The following is a 22,814-nucleotide window of genomic DNA, read 5'->3' on the forward strand; positions in this document are numbered from 1 at the left end:
TGCCATTATATCAGTCAGCAATATTTAAACCAGATGCAGGCTTCTTTCTTTTCAAATTATTGTGCTTGACTTTGAGATATGCTCTCAGTAGGAATTGCTTCTGTGTAATACATTTAGGGTTGAAATGTTATTCAATTCTTGTAATACAAAGATCCTCGTGTGGCTTGGGATATAAATGCTTAGTACTGTGTCTAGATCAGGGTATCAAACTCATTCCATAGAAAGGGCCAAATATGTTCTATTTCAGCTTCTTGAAGTTGGCCGGAGGCTAAGGATTCGTCACTGACTTATTTAATAGTTTATGATCAAGTTTTCTTTTCAAAGGGTATTCATGTAAATGAATGCCTTCCAGGTCTACTAGCGAAAGTGTGGATAATTTCCTGATGTAGCTTTGTCAATTGACCTCACTTCTGTCCCTATTATTGCAGCTATGGGTCTGTCCGTGGCCAATCTAGACGCGTTTTTGCGCAAAAAAGCCCCGATTGCCATTTTCGCAATCGGGGATTTTTTGTGGAAAACAAATCTCAGCTGTCTACACTGGCCCTTTTGTGCAAAAGTTTTGCGCAAAAGGGACTTTTGCCCAAACGGGAGCAGCATAGTATTTCCGCAAAAGCACTGATTTCTTTCAGTAGGAAGTCAGTGCTTTTGTGGAAATTCAAGCAGCCAGTGTAGACAGCTGGCAAGTTTTTCCAGAAAAGCGGCTGATTTTCCAGAAAAACTGGCCAGTCTAGACACAGCCTTGTAGTGGACACACCCACCCTTCCTTTTAGCTGGCTGATAGCAAGCAGCAGTTCAGCCCCTGCTTACAAAGGACATCCACATTTAAAACAGAATAAAATATTTAAGCAATGTAAACTCTAATGTGTCAGGGAATAAACCACTACTTACTGCTTGGAGTTAGGAAGAAACATTCTCTTATCCCATAATTGCAAGGATTCTTCACTTTCCCTAGACATATTTGTTACTAATCACTGTGGTAGACAGAATGCTGGGACTAATGGCACATTTGTCTAATGTGACATGGCAATTCGGGTGCTCCTAAGAATCTTCTAATCATAACAAAGTATATGGCCTTATTGTGATGGGGGGAAAAGAGGTGATTGGATCAGATCACCAAAGTAAAAAAATAAACGGTGTGACATTATCAGTATTCAAAGACTATTTTGAGACATCATCCAGAGTTATCATATTCCAGCTTCTCATAGTCTCTATCATGCCTGTCAACAGGGCGGGATGGGGACAACTGCCATGGGACCCAATGATTATAAAGGACCTAGGGCTCCCAACTGTTGTCACTGCTACTGCGGCAGCAGCGGTGCCCAGAGCGCTTTAAATCACCATCAGAGCACCATGCAGCATACTCCAGGCAGCTCTAAGCACTGGTGGTGGGGTATAACGTGGTACTTTCTGTGGCCTGCCCCTTTTGCTCGTGGCTCTGCTTTTTCTGGGAGCACAGAGCCAGCTCCACACACCTTGCCCAGGGACCCGGCATGGCTGTTGATTCCCCTGGTCTCCACTATGACCATTGTATTACCTTACCATTGATCTACTAGGGAAATGAAAACTGAAATGGAAAAGATCTTCAAATATGTATGGTTGTATGGCCAACCTATTTACTGGAGACCAGCACTCAACACCACAGTCTAAATGAACACAGGCCCTATAGCCTTATCCAAAGCTCATGGAAGTCAAAGCAAAGACTCTCATTGATTTTGGTGGGCTTAAGATTGATCCAAATTTCAGATACTACTTCATAAACTGCACTCACGTGAATTTTTCTTGTGCGCTTATTTTCTTTTGCAATCAGAGGTTGTTTTCTTTGTAGATTAGCTGTATGGAAAATGTCTCTGCTAGATTTGAATGCGCAAGTGCCCTTTTATCAAAACACCTGTGGTTTCTGCATACCCAAATAGGCGCATGAGCAAAATGCATGTTGAGCAGGACATGCAAGTGAATGGAGAACTGACTATCCAATAGTTTTTAAGGAGGAGGTTGTAAATATATTAATTTAATAATGGGGAGGCATGCTACCCACTCACCTCTATATGCCAGACATGTACTGCATCCAATGTGGTGTCACATGTCCTCACATAACTAATAAATTAGGTTCAACCTTTTTAAACCTAACCTCTAGGACTTATCCTACTGAATCTTCTTATCCTTCCCCCACAAAGTGGAATGATTTTTCTACAGAGTACCTCAGTTTCATGACATAATGTGTCTCCTTTACCTTACAGGCAAAAAAAGCCACCAAGTATATCCAAAGACTCATTTACCTCTGGAGCTGGCCCTTTTAGCCTTTGTCTTCACTGGTGTGAAGGCATGCACCTTCCCCACAGTGCTTCAGTGGAACTTAAACATACTCTGTGGGAAGAGGAGGACACAGTCCTCACTGCAACTGGGCATACTCTATCCAGAGACAGGGAATAAAAGAGAATAGCTCAGCTCAGTTTTAGCTGGCTGCTGATGGGAGCAGGCATGGGTTGCAAATCCCTGTGGAGTGACTTCTGGAGGTCCAGGCCATGGAAGCTGGCTGGATTAAGACTTCAACCAATCCTAAGACACCTGCCTATCACTTCTGATGAAGGAAAGATGGTGAAAGATTCAAAGGCTGGGTAAGAAGCAGCACGCAGGAACTTGACATTGCTTTGGTTGTGGAACTGGGGACAGAGTCAGAATGTTTCAGGATGATCCCTGCTGAGCCTGTGGTGGGTACTCTTCCTGCAGATAGGACCCTGGGTTGATACCCGGTGGAATAGAGAGGACCCAGGTCTCTCCTACCTTGGCTGATGTCCACCCCGGGGGGTTGTCTTCCTCCCTCTAGCCACTGGGCCATACCTAGAAAAGAAGTCCTATTGACTTGACCTCTAGGCCCATGGATCTGCATAGACTCTGCTCACTGGGCCTTGTTGTCCAGGACCTAAGGACACAGGGCTTCTGTGGTGATGTGGGAAACTAAGTTTCTTGAGCCACCCACTTTAATTACTCCACAACCCAACATCGCCTACCTACCTGCCCCAACGCAATAGGTCACAGGTTGCTATGGTCTGAACATACTTACAAACTTCCTAGCATTAGAATTCTTGTTCTTACTCCTTTTAACTAAAACTATACCTCCACAATGCTGAGAAGAAGGCAAAAACCACCTAGTCCCTTGCTAATATGGCCCATCAGGAAAAATTCCTTTCTGATTTTGAAACAAGCTCTGAAAATGCATCTCAATAAACCTCACTTAAAGGAAGGAAGAGAAGAGCAACAATAACAGTAAGATGGCCCATGGGTACCCAGAGATGGTTTAAATAGAGAGGGAAGTTCCACAATAGCAAATTGATTCCTTATATCTCTGGCTAGAGAAGGGGAGGCAGAAAAATGCCTTCACCACCAAAAGACCCACTGCAATAGAAAGTTTTCAGAACAAGAAAGGTTTAAGTTCTAGGACAGAGCCACCCCTCACGTGGGCCACATGTATCCTGCGGCTCATCTGTTTGTGGCCCGTGGTGCAGTTTGGGTTTACGTGGGGCTCAGCCTTCAGCCCATGGGTGGGATCCTTTGAACATGGCCTCCACTGGGAACATGCTCCACAATGGCAAGTCAATATAATGGTCTTCTACTGATATTTTAGTAGTTAAATTCCTGGACTGTCCTTGCTCATTAAAAGTGGTGTCATATGGGTGGAAATCGGGTAAATATTGCATTTTATTAATATCTGCAGATCTGACTTCACTGTCAGTGTGAAAGAAGCTATCTGCATATATTTGCATATATATTTGGATGTACATGCAACCACACTTAAGTTGAGGCCCTCAGCATGTGCTGTGAGTATCATTGTGGCCCCTGGGGGGCTTCCAAAGTTTAGAAGTCGTGTTCTAGGACATCTGAGCGGAAGCACTGTCGTTTTAGATGGCCATCGGCCCCATGCTACTCCAGCAATGAACACTCCTGTCCACCCATTTCCCCAGACACCTAGGATAGAGTATATGCAGTTTTGAGTATTGGTTTGTGTCAGGAATATTGATGGATCCCAGCCTGGTCACTAAGCAACCCAGCAAATTCTTCTGAGACCAGTGAGCCTTCTCCAAATGGTAGTGCTTCTTGATTGGCTAGGAGAGTGTGTGGCGTTCTACCTGAGTCTAATGGCAGCAGCAACAGCACAGCAGCAGCTGATCAGGTACCATACTTGCAGCTGCACTTGTTCTACTCCAGCCTTGACTACTGTCCTCATACCACTAACGCCAAGTATAGTCCTTGTCTCCTTGCCTTACAATCCTGATTCTGATTATTTTGACTTATAAACCCAGACTCCAGGATAACAGAAGGTAAGGTTCTGTTTCATCCACTAAGTAAACTGTCCATGCCACAGCCATTTATAGTTTGAAAATCTAGCACTTGTTAACCTTCTTGATTTTCCCTGTCGATGCCGTCTGGTTTGTTCTAGTGCTATTTAAATGAAGGATTTAGAAAGGAACTTCCCTACAGAAAAATGATGGTTTTTAAACTGAATAATACATAATCAAAGTAAAAAATGAATGTCTATTTTACTGTAGACTGTACTGTCCTAAAGCCAGTTTGATGTGAAATGAGGGAACCAACCAAACAACCAGACTTTAATAAAGCAACTAGCTTTGTTAGTGGGTATATTTATCAGTAAGAAATACATAATCTGATTAACAGTAACAGAAAGAAATTGGGTGATATTCTTTTAAGACCTTTTAGGCACTAATTTAATTTTTTGCAGTGCAATCACTAGGGAAAAAACAACAAGGATGTTTATTTAGTATATACAAATTTAAGTATGTATCTCTCTTAAATATGAGATTATTGTTTGTGAGAAATTTCCTTACTGGGAATCTTTCCAAAATCCCTTGACTGTAGCGTCATAGAATTTTCTCAAGTGCTGTATTTGTTCCTTCTCCACACCTCTTCCCTGGTGCATAGAAGCACATCTGTCTATTTTCTGCCTTATCAAGCAAACATCTACATCTGTGAGGAAAACTCCACTTCCTTAGCTAAAACCTGTATCTGATTGTGGTAATAAAGCTCTACTTCCTCAGTTCAAAACATACATCAGACAAGACCAATTACTTCAAATGACTCATAGCAACAGGCAAAGCAATAGTCATCTTTTCAAAGTCTTTGAACTTCTACCGCTTCAAAGGTGTACTAAAACGTGGTTATGAGGCGATTGTCTAAAATTGCCAAATTACCAGTTTCCAAGCTTTGACATTTGTTATTTTGAGCAACTAGATAAAGGCAAGCAGCTAGCTCACCCACCGAGAGGAAAAGAGACAAACAAAAAGATATTTCCTAGGTGAGGAGAGATCTTAATATGAAGCATTTTTAAACAAAGAACAGAAAAAATACTTAGTACAATTCCATCATTAGATTCACTATCAAACTGTATACAAAAAAACAAAATGCAAACAATATGATCCAGAGCTACTGAATAACTTAAACAGTCCTTTAATCACGACTTAGGGTCAAGGCAGTTCATCACATTATTAATGGGATACAAAGCTTTTCACCTTTAGGTCAGAAGTCTGAATTTGGCTCAGGTTAGCTGAGAATGAATATTGTTACCATCTGGTAGTTATTGAGTAGGGTTTGTGAAATGAACTTGTGGGCTCAATCCAGCTCTTTCAGAGGATAGGTGACCACAGAAACTGTAACCAGGTTTTGCACTAATTGGCATCCTTATTGGGTCACTCCATAAAGGAATAATGGATATACAGTCTTAGGCCTCAAACTGCAAAACACTTAAGCATGTGTTACTTTAGGTACATGAGTTCTGTAGGCTTCAATGGGGCTATGCTTGTTTTTCTTAAAGTTAAATGTGTGATTTGTTGTACCAGGGTCTAAACTATGCATTGGATCTGGGATTAAGAGCATCCTGCTCAGATTTAGGTCCTGTGCCTTTTGGAGTTTAACTCCCCAGGCACCAATAGCGATGATCCACTCTGAACAACATACCCTGGAGATAGTGAAACATCACTATCAATGGACAAGAGCTGGAGAGAATGAAAAAGTTCAAGTATTTGGGGGCAATCATCACTGATGCTCAAAGGCAGAAATTCTGGCAAGAATGGAGCAAATAGCAGCAGCCATCACAAAACTGAAGCCAATTTGGAAGTACAAGAACATCTTCCTGAAATCCAAACTGAAACTTCCGCAAACACTGGTCATCTCCAGTTTTCTATATGTGTGTGAGACATGGACCTTTATAGCAGAACTTGAAAGAAAAATACAGGCAGTAGAGATGAAATACTTTTGTATAATCCTGGACATCTCCTTTTTTTCACATCACTATTGAAGAGGTCTGCAATGTCATCACCCCGTGTATTGGGTCAGATGAAAACCTCTTAATGACAGCAAAGTAGCGCAAGCTAAAGTGGCACGGCCACTTGTATTGCCATGATACAGCCAAGTATTGCCATAGAATATACCTTTAAACAGTTCACACTAAAATGTCTACAGTCATATCACCTCAGGCTCTACTCTTATCACATCATCACAACTATGTGCTGAGCATGGTTGATCTGGTCAGTATTTGAATAGCATTAGTGATTCAGGATACACTCATTCCTCTGAGTACATTTTGAGCCAACCTAAACCTCCCTTGTTACAATTTATTGTTCAGTAATAGTTTTTTTGTGAGAATTCAATACCTGAAATTCAAAGTGGCTTGCTTCAATTGCATTGGACACAGAGGTCACATGATAGACTTTTGTTCCCTGATTGGAGTAATTCTTTCAAATCAGGTTTCTGGTGCAAATACTCATACTTATTAATTCAACATTAACTTTCCCTGAATGTTTGCCAATACCTCTTTAAAAAATATTTTCCCCTTACCAGTAAGCAACTTAATATGAATAGCCACAAATGCAAAAAGACATAGACCTAGCAAGTTCACTTTAAAACAGACCTGCTGACAGGGAATGAAAGGGGGTATTTGTTCAGGGGCTGGGGTGAATATAAGGGCCCTGCCACCATATCCACTGCCAGTAGCACAGTGGGTATCAGGCAGGTTTCCTGCCTGCCCTCGCACCATACCATTCCCAGAAGCAGCAGGCACATTCCTGCAGCTTGAGTAGAGTTGCTGTGTGCTGCATGCACATCAAATGCTGAAAACTGGCCAATGGGAGCTGTGGGTGTGATGCCTGTGGGTAGCTGCATGCAGAGATCCTCTGGGCCTCCTGCCCAGGAGTTGCCAATTACTTTTGGGGGCTTCCTGAGGTTCACTCTGACTCCCTAACCTGCTCCCAGCCATCTTCCCTGAGTCCCACCCAGAGTCTGCACTCTGCACCCTCTCCTGCATCTCACCCCATGCCTCAGCTTGGAGTTCACACACATGCCCACTCCTGCACCCAAATTCCCTCCCACAGCTCGCACCCTGCTTCCACTCCCCCTTTTACACTCAGGCTATGGCTACACGATAGCCTTTTTCTGGAAAAGCTTATACAAATGAAGCGTGGTGTGGAATATCACCATGCTTCATTTGCATAATTAATTGGCAGACGCGTTTGAGCAAGAGGCTTTTGTGCAAAAAGGAGCTGTGTAGACTGCTCCTTTTTGCGTAAAAACCCCCTCTTGAGCAAGAGCCATTCTTCCTGAAAAAATGAGGCTATGGACTCAGGGAAGGGATGAGGAAGGGGGTAGGGCAAAATTTTGGATTTGTGCAATTAGACAGTTGATAACCCAACCAGATGGGCATATGGAAACCCTGGCCATTCTGGAAAAGCACACACAGTAGTGCAGCTAGTATCTTGTTGGGCACTGCCAGCAAAGCTGACAGCTTCCTGGGCACTAGCCAGCACTGGCACAATGTCACTCAAGTGTTGGATTGATCACGCCTACATGGGTGTGACTTCTGTGTGTATGGGGTCCATTGACCGTTCTGCCTTGGGGCTCAGAATTTCTGTCAGCGAGCCTGCTTTTAAACTGTAGTGAACATTCACAGTAAATATCTTCACAAATTTAGTAATGACTGTTACTTTTACTGGGTGGAAGCAACAGAAGAAATTTCTATGAACATGATTTTTTTAAAATCATCCATTTTGCTCTTTGACTATCCTGGCCTCATTATTTTGCATTCCACCATCTTTGTCATCCACATTTTATCAGCAAAGATTTTTATATTTATTTACTGCCAGTTCATTTATGACAATGTTGAATAGCATCAGGCCTAATAATAGTGTCTGGTGAGCCACACTAGAAGCATCCCATGGTCAAAGGTGCTTCCTCTTTGAGAATTACTTTTTAAGATATCAGTTACCTAGTGCTAACCATTTAATATGTGCTTTATCGATACCTCCCAAATGTTGGGTTGATCATTTCCACATGAACATGACTTGAAACCATGTTGACTGGCATTAACTATATTTCTATTCTTTAATTTATCAATTGAAACTCATATCAGCTTTTTCCATTATTTTGAGAGCAACTAATAGCAGGCTCACTGACTCTATGTGAGTGAATAGAAATGTGCTATTTAACACAATTGAGGAATGGTACATATGGTTATATGATCTTCTGGAGAAGAAAGGGATTCTCCTCTTCCCTCATACCTTAGTATTAGATTAATGGTTTTCCAACAGTGGATTATAAACTTGTTTGGGGAGGGGTTTGGTCATGAAAGGAAATTAGGATGCCTAAAAGTGTTGATAATGTGACTACAATTTAAAGCAAGGAAACTTTCATTCTTCCATTCCCCACAAATCACAAGTCACCATCTAAGATTAAGTTATTCGGTCAACCTCTTGAAACCCTCCTGTCACAAAATTATTTTACCATCTTCTGTAGTAAATATAAACCAATTGTGATTTTTTTTTTAAGTTTGGATAAAGGGTTGCTAACCTGACAAGGTTAAGAAACACTCACAGAGATGATTTTTGCATTCCCACATCTTAAATCAATTAATGCATAGAAGTGGAGTTCAGGAAAACAGTAAAAAGAACTACCTGAACATTCCCATTGGAGTAACCCATCACAGCATCAGTAATGAGATATTATCTGCTGCATGTTATTAATGTGGGATGATAGAATTATGGCTTCATTATAGTTTAGTGGAATGGTGTGGAGTGGTTTTCAGAATCACAATAAGATAACTCAGCAAAGTCCTTACAAACTTTTAAATAGCAAATTCTAAGCAAAATGAAGTTTGATAAGGAGAGAGTCCTCTTGTTATCAGTTTATCCAAAAATATAGTTATGACTCTACTATTAAAATAAGAATAACAGTAAAATTAAATTAACATTTAATTGTTAAAAATTATCAATTTTCAAATATCAACCAAGAATTAAAGGGAGAGCTTATGTAAAATTACACAAATCATCTATGGAGACTCTTTCAGGCCTTTTCTGCCATCTTGCTCTGACATTAAAACATGAAATGAATCATTTTCAATTGGGGAGATTTAATCTACGTGCAAAAAGAAACTTAGAAGGAGACTCGTCATTTTTTTCCCCCTAGAGGCGTCTCTTTTATTTTATTTTCAGGTATTGATTGTGAAAGTGATATTACACCAGAAGGTGCATTGATATGGAGTTGAGTTACAGAAAACTGCAAAGAATTCTTACAGTATAATCAAAGCTTCTGTTCAAGCCCCACATTCTGATGAAATCCAATCAATAGGGATGATTAAATGACACCTACAGAGCCATCAATATTAAATACTGTCCATTTCCTGTACAAGAGTAGTGCAATATAAAGTGGTCAAGATAAAATTAGGATAGACAGGTTATTTATGGTGTACAGTATTTAAGCAGGGATGAATGTTCGGGGCTTGCATCATTTGTTAACTAAAAGACCAAATAAGAATTTTGTAAACATATTGTGGTGTGTGTGAGGAAGGGAGTGAGGTTACTTAAAAAAGTAATATATTCCAGACATTTTTTGAGAGGGTGAGGTGAGAGGGTGTCTCTCTGTTGCAAATACATATGCTGCATTCTTTCGAGAAGTCATCCTATAGTTGCTTCATATTCAGAATGCCCAGTGACTTCAATATGAAGTATTAAATTGTACTACTGAAACATAGGAACTGCCCTGGCAAATCAGAACTAGGCACATCTTTAATTATATTATTTGTATTACCATTGCCCCTAGGAATACCAGTAATAGTCCAGGCCCCCATTGTGCTAGGTGGTACTAGCACCAGTGTTTTGTTTCCAGCAGTAGGCAAAACCACTTCAGAAGAAGGCATTACCCTGCATAATAATCAATAATGCAATAACATACCTCTGAGTGAGGTTGACTCTAATCTGGACACTTAGGCTTTGTCTATGCTTAAAAGTCTAAAACACAACCACGGCAGTGCTTTAATCTGAAAAAGTGGCCACATCATGAGAGAGATCTCTCAGCGCTCTATGTAAAACCACCTCTGCAAGGAGAGAAACTAACAATTCTGGGAGTGTGGTTGCCTTCACTGTAGCCTGGTTTATACTGGTGCTTTATAGCACTGTAACTTGCTATGCTTCGGGGGTAGGGATGTCTTTTCACACCGCGTAGCCAGAAAGTTACAGTACTGTAAAGTGCCAGTGTAGACTTATCCTTTTATGGTTCTGGTATCCCAAGTCATGAATTATAGCCTTTAAATTTTATCTTAACCAACGTAGTTGGGAATATTTTCATCATCCATATAATTAATTCTTATACATTACTTCATGTCTTGTTCCGGAATGTGCTAGATCCCTCTCAATAAACCTAAAAGATAAGATCCCTGACCTGTAAAGCTGTCAGGGTAATATCAGATATGCTACAAAGAGGAAGGATAGGGGCCACGTCAATAAGATGATGCAATTTCTTACTGATGGCTAATGAGCAGTATAAGATGTAGTAGAAGATTTCATCAGCAAGCATAAGTATCTCAGGGTATGTCTACACTAGCCCCCTAGTTCTAGTGTAGAATTAACTGGAATGAGGTGTAACAGTTAATTTAAACTAAGGACTTAGTTCGAATTACTGTTTAACTGCTTCATGTAGCCGCAGGCAGTTAGTCCAGACTAGTGGCATTTAAAAATGGCGACCGGACAGGAACATGCAAATAAAACCTGGGATATTTGAATCCTGGGCTTCATTTGCAACTTCGAATGCCTACATTAGCCTCCCTAGTTCGAACTAGGGGGCTAGGGTAGACATACCTTCAGAAGTGGGTCTTCAGAGGGGATTTATATGAATAAAGGATGATGACTTTGCAGATTGAAGTAGGAAAAATTTTTCATTTACAGGGTATAGTTAAGAATAGAAATATATTGTTACATAATGTTCCATACTGTTGTACATGCAACATAAAAGCAAAGGTAATACAAGTGTGAGCCATAGAAGTGCCGGGGAAAATGATTTAATGCTAGTTACTGGTGCCACTCACCTGATCTAGATCAGGGTTGCAAAAGTTTGTCTAGTATCCACAGTGGCCAGTATTCACTAACTCCATTGACTCAGTTACACAAGGAAAGATAGCAACACTAGTTACATTCTTTTGTGACCAGTACCCAGTAAGGTTGCACTTATCTTGATCTCATTCCGTACACAATGCCTTAATGCACAGATGAGAATTATCTCATGAGGACAGGAGCAAAGAGGAGATCCACTACAGAGTGTAATAACTTACTGTTTGTTATGTAAAGTCTCCACCCGAGCTATTATCCTGTAAATTGGAGTGCCCTGATTTACACATAAATATTCTGGAAATGCATTAAACTGTACGGTCCTGCCAACACATGACTAAGCAGCAGGTTTTGTCATTCTCTGACTGCATTGCTGTGAACACATTGGAGGGATCAGTTGTGTTCTAAGTCACTTTATTGCTGATGACTTGTAGATGATTGATTTAGGAATTGTTCTCAGTTGCTGTGCTTTGGAAAGTATCTTTGTAACTATTGAGTTTTGACGCTTTGCAATTGTTTCTTTGTAACTTTCAGCTGCTTTTCTTTTTAAGTTTGGCAACTTATTGTAAGCTCCATGATTGTTGAACTTTGACTTAAAGTTACAAAGATTACAAAGTTGCACTTTGCTTTTTAAATTCTGAAACTTACTCTAAGCTGTGATAAGAATGTGTGTGAGACAGGAGACTGGAGTGTGTTTGGGAAGAGGAAAATAGCAAGCCTAAAAATGTGGAGCCAGGTGATGACTAATTAAAGCAATCATGGAGTCACCATTGCTCTAAGCAAACAAAGGACCAGGATCAAGGGATGTCTGGGCATGTTTCTCAGTGAGGAGGGTGAAGGAAGGGCCCTGCATATGTGACAGTAACTGCCCAGTTCCAATAGAAAGGAGAGAATACATGGCAGAAGCTCTCTTTTTGATCAGCTTGCCAGCTGGGCTCCATGACTGCAGGCAGATGCTCCGGATGTACTATGCCTTGGTGCTCTCGCTCTCTTTGTCTCTGTCTCATTCACTCTCTCTCTTTCTCTCTCTCTGTCCACAACTCTTTGCCTGCCTAAGTGTGAGAGTGCCTGAGTGCATGAATGAATGTGTATGTATCAGATAGCTCATTTATTTTGAGTTTAACTCTATAGTAGCATTCAATGACAGCACAATCCCCTTTAGTTTAACCCTATAGTGGATTGTTAATTCCTCATTTAATAAATCCTTAAGAAGTGTAACCTTGGAGTGGTCTCCAGTGAAATTTCAGGTAACACTATATCTTTTAGAAATTATATCTCTCTGTCTACTTGTAAGTCCATTTGTTCAAAAACTCTTCCTAAATAAGAAGAGCTAAGACCACCAAATGTAGTATACAACTTTCTTTTACCATAACTTAAAGCAAGGTAAGAGTTTGGTTGTGCCAGGACAATTGATATGCCTGGAATTTGACTGTTTCTCTTAAAATGGAAAGGGAGGGATCTGGTAGAAGAGAGTCATACTGTAGAATGACCACAGGGGGGCAGAAGGGGACAGAAATGGAGAAAGGGACAGATATCTACTCTATATTTCATAAAGTTTGTCTGTGTTCTGTCTGTTGCCTTCTTCCCTGACTGTGCCCTCTGCAACGGCAGTGGCCATGGACAGGAGCTTCTCACTGACCCCAAGCTGCAGTGGTGAGAGAGGGCTAGGGTTGCCCTCTCTCCCCTGGGCAATCTTTATGCTGAGCCCCTCCCACTCGTATCCCAGAACAATGATATAAATGAAGAAAAACAAAACTTATTTGAGTTAAGGACCTGAGCAACACCAGGTAAATCTAGTAATGATCACAAAGGATAGCAATGGGCTAAAAATGTGGGCCTTTGCTAAGACAAGCACTGTTGTTGTCCTCAGTGTTATTTGTTTTTGAAATAGAACAGGAATAAAAAAAAAGTGCTTCTTGTGGAGATGAGAGATGCAGGAGTATGGAAGAATAAGAAGGGAGCAGATGATATTGCAGCTTATTGGTTGGTAATGTACTTTTTATTTCGTTCTCTTCTTTAAAATAATTCAATTTAAACTCTTCTTGGAGTGAACAGCTGAAATCTTGGTCTCACTGAAAGGGCAAAGGCAAAACTCCCTCTGACTTCACTGGCATTATGACACTTCAGTGGCATTATGATATAGAGAAATATCCCTTGTTGCAGAGTTATTACACAGAGAAAACATAGTGTGACTGTTCCATTGACAGGGGATACAACTGATAGATTCATTCCCAACATTCTCTTAAGAGTAAGATTGAGCCAGGTGGGCATGCTGTTGGCTAGCACTAAACTCCGGTCACAAACCTGAACCCTTCTTTCCTAGTCTGATCTGGCATTATTTATGTACACGGTAGGGCTATGACTACATTGCACTATAGTTCAAAATAAGATATGTTATCTGAGCTATGCTTATTTTGAAATAGCTTATTTTGTAATTTGGTGATGTCTACACAGCACCAAATTTCAAAATAACCCACTATTCTGAACCCACTGTACCACGTGGAATGAAGTTTACACGGACATCAGAATAGGGAGCCTAAAATAATGTCCTTGCTGTTAAGACACGGGATAGCTATTTCGTATACTCTGGTATCCCAAAATAGTGTTAGAGTGTAGATATAACCTAGGTGACTACAATAAGCCACTTTATGGACCAGAGAGAGAGGCTCAAGTGTAGAACTGGTTGCCAATACGATTATGAAGTTCATTTTGATTGATCAATAATTAACTGTGCCCTTGTGAGATTACAGGCTTGACTAACAGTGAAATGTACTGAACATCTCAAGCTGCCAGGAAGTAGAGTGAAGAAGAAAGATACAGCAACTTGAACATCTGTCCCTTGTATGCTGACAGAGCTGGTAACCAAGATCTCACTTTCCCTCACTATCTAAAGTGCAAACATCATAAAGGAGGGATTGGATTGACACAGAATGCTATATAAAATGTTTGCTTATAATTATTTCTAGCACCCTTTTGAAGCTTAGGGATAAAACATTTCTAATTATTCATCAGGCCTTTGGAACTCATAGGCCTCTGTAATAGGGATTTAGCAGAACAACAAATAACGTACAGGGATCCAGATGAAAGGAGCAAATTTGAAGGGATTATTACGACAAAAAAGCAAATGACTATTTGATAGAGTTACAACAATACAGAGACTCAGACAGGGATAGAGAAATAATGTTAATTGATAAATATATAGCTGCTTAAGCAATAATTTGTTCTCTAGTAGGGTAGTAAAATTAGTAATACCTGTAATTTTCTTTTTACATATCGCTATGCTTTTAGCTTGTGGAACCAATATGTACTCAGAAATCACTTATGTATCTTTTCCTACCAACCTCTTCTCAAATTGCTGTCTGCTTTGCAATAGGCAATTCTTTCAAAGGTAGGATCACAATTTGCCTATTGCCATGGCCATTGTGATGTCATGTGAAGCTTTCTACCAACCTCAGAACAGGGGTCATTACATCCTCCACAAGAATGTGATATCTAAGCCCATATTAAACCTCTCTATGCTTGGAAGTTAGGGTTTTGCCTGTGAGCCCAGTCCTGAACTCAGTGAAGTGAACAGCAAAACTGCCATTTACATCAGTCTGAGAAGGAGTGACTGCCATTGAAGTGTGGGGAGTTACCTGGCCCTGCATTCCCATCCATAGCTCAGCCAGGAGGTAGAACAGAAGGTTTGTTAGTTGACAGGAACACAGCATAGATCAGACTTGTCAGCACAGTAACCAGAAACTGTCAGTAAAATCCATCTAAGGGAGAGTGGGTTCAGACCCCCTCAGAGCCCTGCCCCCTATCTCTGCACCCCAAGCCAGTGAGATTCATGCACTCACCCAGCAGCCCATCTCCCTTTTAGCCAGCCCTGCCTCCAGCCTTTGCCTAGTTTCCCCAGCAAAAGTTCTCACCTGGTCATACAGCCCTCCCAAGCTTAGGCTGCAGAAAGCATCAACCATTGTGTACATGAGGGAGACACTCACACCCAAATTCCTATCACCAGCTACAATAGTGATAGAGATGCAGCCATGTTAGTCTGGTGTAGCTGAAATAAAAGACAGAACTATGTAGTACTTTAAAGACTAACAAGATGGTTTATTAGGTGATGAGCTTTTGTGGGCCAGACCTACTTCCTCAGATCAATATGTGGAAGAAAATCGGCACAACCATATATACCAAAGTGGTACAATCAAAAAAAGGATGGGACTTTATCACTTTGATACCATTTTGATTGTATCACTTTGGTATATATATTTGTGCTGATTTTCTTCCACATATTGATCTGAGGAAGTGGGTCTGGCCCACGAAAGCTCATCACCTAATAAACCATCTTGTTAGTCTTTAGAGTGCTACATAGTTCTGTCTTTTGTTTCAGCTATCACCAGCTAGGTATTGGTCTAGTGCTCAGGGAAACTGAGGCACAAACATGGGGTTACTATAGAATAGAAGAAATCACATGCAACATCACAAAGTGAACAGAGAAAATACAATCCTCCACTTCATCAGAGTGAGTTATACAAGTCCATCAGTTTTTATTAACTGCAATAGATGTCTTATCAAAAGGATAGAAGAGGAGTATTTGGGAAGAAATAATCTGAGACATTTATTACACTCATTTTAGGGCCTGATCCTACAATTCTTACTCAGACAAAACACCCACTGAGGTCCATGGGAGTTTGTATTAAATAAGGACTACAGGATTTGGACCCATTTAGAGGACAGAAAAATAGTGAAGAGCGATCTAAAGTACATTACACAAGCAATCCTCTCCCTCTGGTGATCCAATTCTGCTATGGACAGCAGTTGCATTATCTGTAGATCACTTCTATGACACCACTAATTTGCCATAAAAAATAGCTTTTGACAGTGCAGCTTTAGAGATGATAGTGCCTGTGGGGAGGGGAAGGAATCAGATTTTTATATATGCATACCATATGCCTCCCAGAAATATAAGATTCAACTGCTACACAGCAGGCTGTGCTCTGTTATTCCGTACTACAGTACATATATACTGTTACAGGAAAAGATCTGCAAAATGAATGTTTAGTAACTATCTGTCTCAAAATCAGCATTTATATAAAAGATGTTCTTTAACACTCTAATTGGCTGAATAGAGCTATGTGCTTTTTCCTCTCTCATGAAAGTAAACATTATAAAATCTAGGCTACATTTTTTTAAAGGGACTGTGTACACGGTGTAATGTGGCTGTATCTTCCTGCTAAGAGTTGCACTGCTAAAGCCTATTAGAGTAAATCACATTACCATTTTCTCTGTCCTTGGAGCATTACTCACCAGAGACATCTAAAATCCAGTTTAAAAGGGGCAGAAAGATATAGTTTGGGATTTACCTGTGCGTCTTGTCTCACAGGTGACAGCATTAAAGAACAAAATCTACACTTATGTCTGATAAGCACAGGATTCTGTCTCTTAATTCACTTGGAAAGAAAAGATAATTACCTAAACTAAATTTCTGTGCCCAGAAATTGTGTGAAATGGACTCAGGGGACAACCCTGCAGATTAATACCCCCTAAGAATATAAGATTCAGAATGAGAGAAAAATATACATATATGAAATAGGATGAATTTCACAACCTGCTTCAAAACTGTATCCTGAACTTGCAGGAAGGGGGGAGTGGGCAGGAATGGTTTTACTGTTCTTTTCAAATGTCAGGGGATTTAAATTTTGAAAGTAATCAAACATTAATATTAGAAATTGCTGATATTTTCAGAGCCAGGGCAGAGATTTTAGTTTGCCTTGAACTGAAAGTTTCAGACCAAACACTCAGCTGCTGTAAATCTGCATTTCCCATTGAATTAAGGAGAGCCACATCAGTTCATGCCAGCTATGGTTCTCCTCTGTGTTACTGATATTTTAATTTTTCCTTTGTTCCTGATTGAGAAATATTAAAAGAATGTTTTAGTGTGATTTATTGTATAATTTGATGTTGCCACTGTTCTAGCAAAGAACTTTTTTTTTATACTAAAGCAAAATTGTGGTGTTACTTTAAAAATGAAATAAACCTTGTGTTCATAGTGACAGTCAATAACACTAGAGCGTAATAATCAATTGCTATTTGTAGCAGCAGGACTAGCAGTGGGGGCAGATCAGTGCAAATTACTGTCACTGTTTGCTGTCGTGTAGTGCAGCCAGCCTGTATAACGTAAGACAAATGATACTATATTCAATGGAACTAGACAGTAGTTAGTCATACCTGTACAATGGCAGAGCAATGTGCTGGTTTCAAATACAACAGGAGAATGATTATAAATCTACAGAATTGATAGGGAAGGAAAATAAATTAATCCAGCAATAAGTTGTGCTGCTAAGATTTAAAGTTAAATGCTCTTGCTTTTGCTTTGGGCTAGAGACTGGAGGATTACAAGTATCTGGGGATCTACAAAAGGGTTAGATAGCTTTTTTAGTGAACAGCAATGAAGTCTCAGTTGTAGTTTAAACTGATGGCTTGTAAAGGTGCCTCTAAACCATGGGGGTCTACAGTTAAAAACACCTGTGATGGTCAATAATAATGCCAAAATGGAATATAATTGCTTGCTTTCTTTCAATAGAAATAGAAGTGCTTGTTACTGCTGCAGATGAGAGCGATGTCTTTTTTTTTTTTTTTTTTTTTTTGTATCTATGTTTCATTTGAGGGGAAAAAAAGTATGCCTCTGATCTTAGGAGGTGGGGGGATTGTTTTCTCAGAATTGTGCTCTGGAACCAGCAGGTCAAAAAGGTAATTTTAAAGATGGTGCCACTCAGTTCTTTGTTTTTCAGCACCTATGTTGCTAGGAATTAAGTCATTTATTTGGCATCCCACAAGTACAGACAGATGTAAATAGTGTATATTAAACAAAATAAATACACTAGCCATGGGCTGAACTGAATCATTTTGAAAACCAAGACTTAGAATAAAAAGTAATTTACTCTGATGAAATATCATTTGAATAGAAGGCTAGGAATAATGCTTGTAAAAGGTGCCAGACAGTCTGCAAAATGAAGTCTTCTCTTTCAGCTTATACAGCTAGTGCACAGAGAGAGGAAGAGAGCTTTCCTATATTCCACGACAATATGCTTCAACCTGGAGAAACATGTCCACAGGTGAAAGAGCAGTTAAGTCTTCATCACCATTACAACTCTGGACTTACTTCTGGAACTGTTGGACAAGAACAACAATTGATTGTTCCTTTTAATAGTAGTTTTTGTGATGTTCGTACTTGCCAACTAGGAACTGGACTGAGACCAAGGACTTATTTCACACAGGCCACTGTACACTTGTTAAGAATGAGCTGTCACTATTGATCTGGACCAGAATGGAACCATTGACCTAGAGGTGAAAGTCTCTGAATTTCATATCCAGTCCTTTGAGCCATGTAATCCCCAGAAATAACACTGACAGCAATAAAAAACAAACAAACAAAACATTAAGCTATAGAAAAAGTGAACTTGCCTGATAAGCAGAGTGGCGTGATCACCAGAGCTATGCAAATCCTTTGCCTGTATACCTCAATACACCAAAAAGTAACCTAATGTGAAGTGCATGCATTGTCTGTGATTACAAAATGCTTCATTAATAAGAAATGTTTTAGTGCCAGTGAAACAAGGTTCGAATTTTTACATTACTTTTTTTTTGAATATCTGAAAAAGCTAGACGAGGGTCACATGATGTTTTCTGAGTTGACCATTTGGTGGAACTCACAAGTTATATGCTATTTCTTTACTTGATTGGCTGAGAACGGCACCTGAACTCAGGAGAATCAAGGAAACTATTTTCATGCAGCATGTCTCAGGAAGGATCTGGATTTAGTATACACTGCTTTTGTCTGAGCTATTTCAAAAATCATAGAAAGTCTCACAGTGTCTTCTCTCTCCTCTGGCCTATTTTCTGTATCTTTCATTTTCAGCTCCTATATTTCTCCCATTTAGTGCAAACAGAATTAATTACTTAACAATGAAGGATATTTCTCTTCCCCTTAAACCAGAGAGAATTTTTATACAGAAAATCAAAGATGTTTTTGTCTCCATGTTTATTTCTGGTGGTATGGGTGAGCAGTGTGACAGATATTTGGGGGTTAAACTTCCACTCTAAAATAGTTTAACTTTAAAAAGAGGAATATTTTGATTCGGAAATGAAGGAAAATTGTGAGACTTTGCATCTGGGATTCCAAATAAAGCAAGGTTTTGAAACAAAATAGGATTTTCCTTCTGAGAGGTTTTAATTGTGGAATTGTTTTCAGGTAAAAGGTAATTGAGAGTTGGCTTTTAACTCTGCCAAATAAAGTTAGTTAAGCAGGGAAGTTAAGTCATTTTTAGACGACTGTTGCAGTGGAATTACAGCTCTGAGACAAGGGAAGTAGAATTGTCCCTTCCCCCTATTTAAATGTCTTTAGAGTGAAAATGCTGCACAACTCTAATTATTTTGGAGACTATTAGGGATATTATTCCAACTGATACATTCAGGTCAACGTCATATAATCTGAATCCATACAATCAATCCTACTGAAGTAAAGACAGGTTTTACAAGGACTTGACCACCAATGGGAAAACTTCAAAGAATTCAGAAATCCTCTAGCTGGCTTGGAGTATGACAAGAAGCTACCACACATCTTAGAGAAGCAACACGCTTAGGACTAAACCATTATTCAGTGCATATTCCAGGGCTGAGAAGTTATGCATGGTTTGATTGGTTTGTTTTTCCTTCACACAAAGCTAAAGGATTCCTATTAAAAGAGTAAATGACAGCAGGCTCTAATAGCTAGTCTTATAATTTGCCATTGGTATAGGCTATTAACACAGGGTAGAAGTGTGTATTGTCATGTTCTTTACACTGTGTGCCATTTCAAAACTCAGCATTCACCATCCAGGTGTCTGCAGTAACTGTGGTATCGTGCTATAATTAGATTATGGAGACATTGTGACTCATAGAAGAGTGCATATATTCAATTTTAACTGTATCATATATTGTATCCTGCTAACCATGATAGTATTATGAATACTTACCTCTTACATGAGTGACAAGGAGTCCTATAGCACCTTATAGAATAACAGATGTATTGGAGCATAAGCTTCGTGGGCAAAGACCCACTTCGTCAGATCCACGTAGTGGAAATTTCCAGAGGCAGGTATAAATATGCAGGCAAGAATCAGGCTAGAGATAATGAGGTAAATTCAATCAGGAAGAATGAGGCCCACTTCTAGCAGCTAATCTGGAGGTGTGAACATTGAGAGAGGAGAAACTGCTTTTGTAATTGGCTAGCCATTCACAGTCTTTGTTTAATCCTGAGCTGATGGTGTCAAATTTGCAGATGAACTGAAGCTCAGCAGTTTCTCTCTGAAGTCTGGTCCTGAAGTTTTTTTGCTGCATGATGGTTACCTTTAAATCTGCTATTGTGTGTCCAGGGAGATTGAAGTGTTCTCCTACAGGTTTTTGTATATTGCCATTCCTAATATCTGATTTGTGTCCATTTATTCTTTTGCGTAGGGACTGTCCAGTTTGGCCAATGTATATAGCAGAGGGGCATTGCTGGCACATGATGGCGTATATTACATTGGTAGATGTGCAGGTGATTAAGCCAGTGATGGTGTGGCTGATCTGATTAGGTCCTGTGATGGTGTCGCTGGTGTGGATATGTGGGCAAAGTTGGCGCTGAGGTTTGTTGCAGGGATTGGTGCCTGAGTTAGTACCTCTTACATGGTTCCTTTTTATTAGTAAATCTCAAAGAGCTTTATAATGCAGGTCAAGATCATTATGCCCATTTAACATGAGGGAAACTAAGAACTGATGTTCCCACAGTCATCATCTTGTAGGCCAGTGCCAACAACAGAAACCACATCACTTGCATCGTAGACCAGTGCTCTGGCCTTGACCCATAGTGCCTTCCTAGGAAAAAGATAGTATTTTGTTAGTTTATTTTGTGAAGGAAATAGAGATCAACACAATTTTCTCTTGAGCTTCTCAAGGAAATTAGATCATCAGTACATATGTAACACACAAAAATGTTCCTACAGTTATTTTAAAATATAAAAAAGTATTGTAATTAGCTCAAAAGGGTCACATGGAATAAAAAAAATCACCTGAGATCAAACTCTCAGACTATTATAATGTTACAGCACGTAATTCAATATATCTATTTAGTTATTGATATTCTGCATTATTAATGGCTTTTAAAAGGGTACTGCTGTCTTCTAACTCCATAACAGGTGGAAGCTCACTGGAAACCCAACATTCATTGTTTATTTGCCAGATGATTTCCAAGATAAAAAGTCAGTGCAAATGTATTTGTGGACTTAATTTATTTCTGAGGTAAGCTCTGCAGATGGGACAGGCAACTCCCTGGGCTACACCGTAAGTAGCCATATTTTACTATTTTTCCATTGTTGTTTCCATATAGCTCCCCCAGCTGCTCACTCATAACAATATTGGGACATGGGATTCTTCTTTAAATTTGTTCATATTCAATTTTACTGTGTATAGCTTTATGCCTGGTTTTACAGAATCTCAAAACTAAGAGCATAGATATAAACCTCTGTATATATTCCCCCTTCTCTCCTCACCACCCATGGTTCTTTTCATTAAGTTTCTGCAAGGGACAGCACTGTATTAATTTCATAGAAAATGTTAACAAATTCTAGACCTAATTTTAAGATAACCTAATCTTCACATTTTCTTCTTCTCTTCGGATATCATTGTATTTACATATATTATGCTACACATAATGTATGCTAATGTTTAACTGATACAAAAGTGCTGACCTAGGATCAAGCACTAGATAGTTAAAAGCCAAAGTTTAAATTGAATTAAAAATACTTTTTTAATTAAAAAAAAATATGTTTGTAATATAGTTCTATTGTTATACTGTGTGCATTTTACTTCAGTATTTGTAGCATCTAATAGCCTAAAAGGAGTGATAACAAGGTATAGAAATTTCAGAAAGAATCCTTTTCCTATGAAAACATTATTCTTTCATTCATTACCCATAATTCCATTCTCATGCCTGATGCCTGCAGACACAGTAGTACAAGTCGGCTACGTCTACACTGGTATGATTTTCCGGAAATGCTTTTAACGGAAAAGTTTTCCGTTGAAAGCATTTTCTGAAAAGAGCGTCTAGATTGGCATGGACGCTTTTGCGCAAAAGCACTTTTTGCGGAAAAGCGTCCGTGCCAATCTAGACACGCTTTTGCGCAAAAAAGCCCCATTTTAGCCATTGGGGCTTTTTTGCGCAAAACAGTACTGTGCTATCTACACTGGCCCTCTTGCGCAAATGATCTCTTACATGAGATCGTCAGTGTTCTTGCGGAAATTCAAGCGGCCAGTGTAGACAGCTGGCAAGTTTTTCCGCAAAAGCAGATGATTTTGCGGAAAAACTTGCCAGTCTAGACACAGCTGTCAAGTTTGCAACTAATCAGCCACAGTTTTTTTCCTCCATCAGGCAGT

At 39.6% G+C, this 22,814-nt stretch overlaps 1 long non-coding RNA gene across 2 annotated transcripts; it reads left to right on the top strand.

Moving 5' to 3' along the window:
• Nucleotides 1-13,642: 13,642 nt before the first annotated feature.
• LOC112547837 (uncharacterized) lies at nucleotides 13,643-21,640 on the top strand. 2 transcript variants are annotated; one of them, XR_012905441.1, is made up of 3 exons: nucleotides 13,643-13,728; nucleotides 18,393-18,710; nucleotides 21,578-21,640. It is a non-coding gene; the product is annotated as an uncharacterized LOC112547837 (long non-coding RNA). The 2 variants fall into 2 exon arrangements; XR_003091643.2 differs by lacking the exon at nucleotides 13,643-13,728 and adding an exon at nucleotides 14,126-14,236.
• The last annotated feature ends 1,174 nt before the right edge of the window (nucleotides 21,641-22,814 follow it).

Source organism: Pelodiscus sinensis, chromosome 7 (genome assembly GCF_049634645.1).
Source record: "Pelodiscus sinensis isolate JC-2024 chromosome 7, ASM4963464v1, whole genome shotgun sequence".
NCBI lineage: Eukaryota > Metazoa > Chordata > Testudines > Trionychidae > Pelodiscus > Pelodiscus sinensis.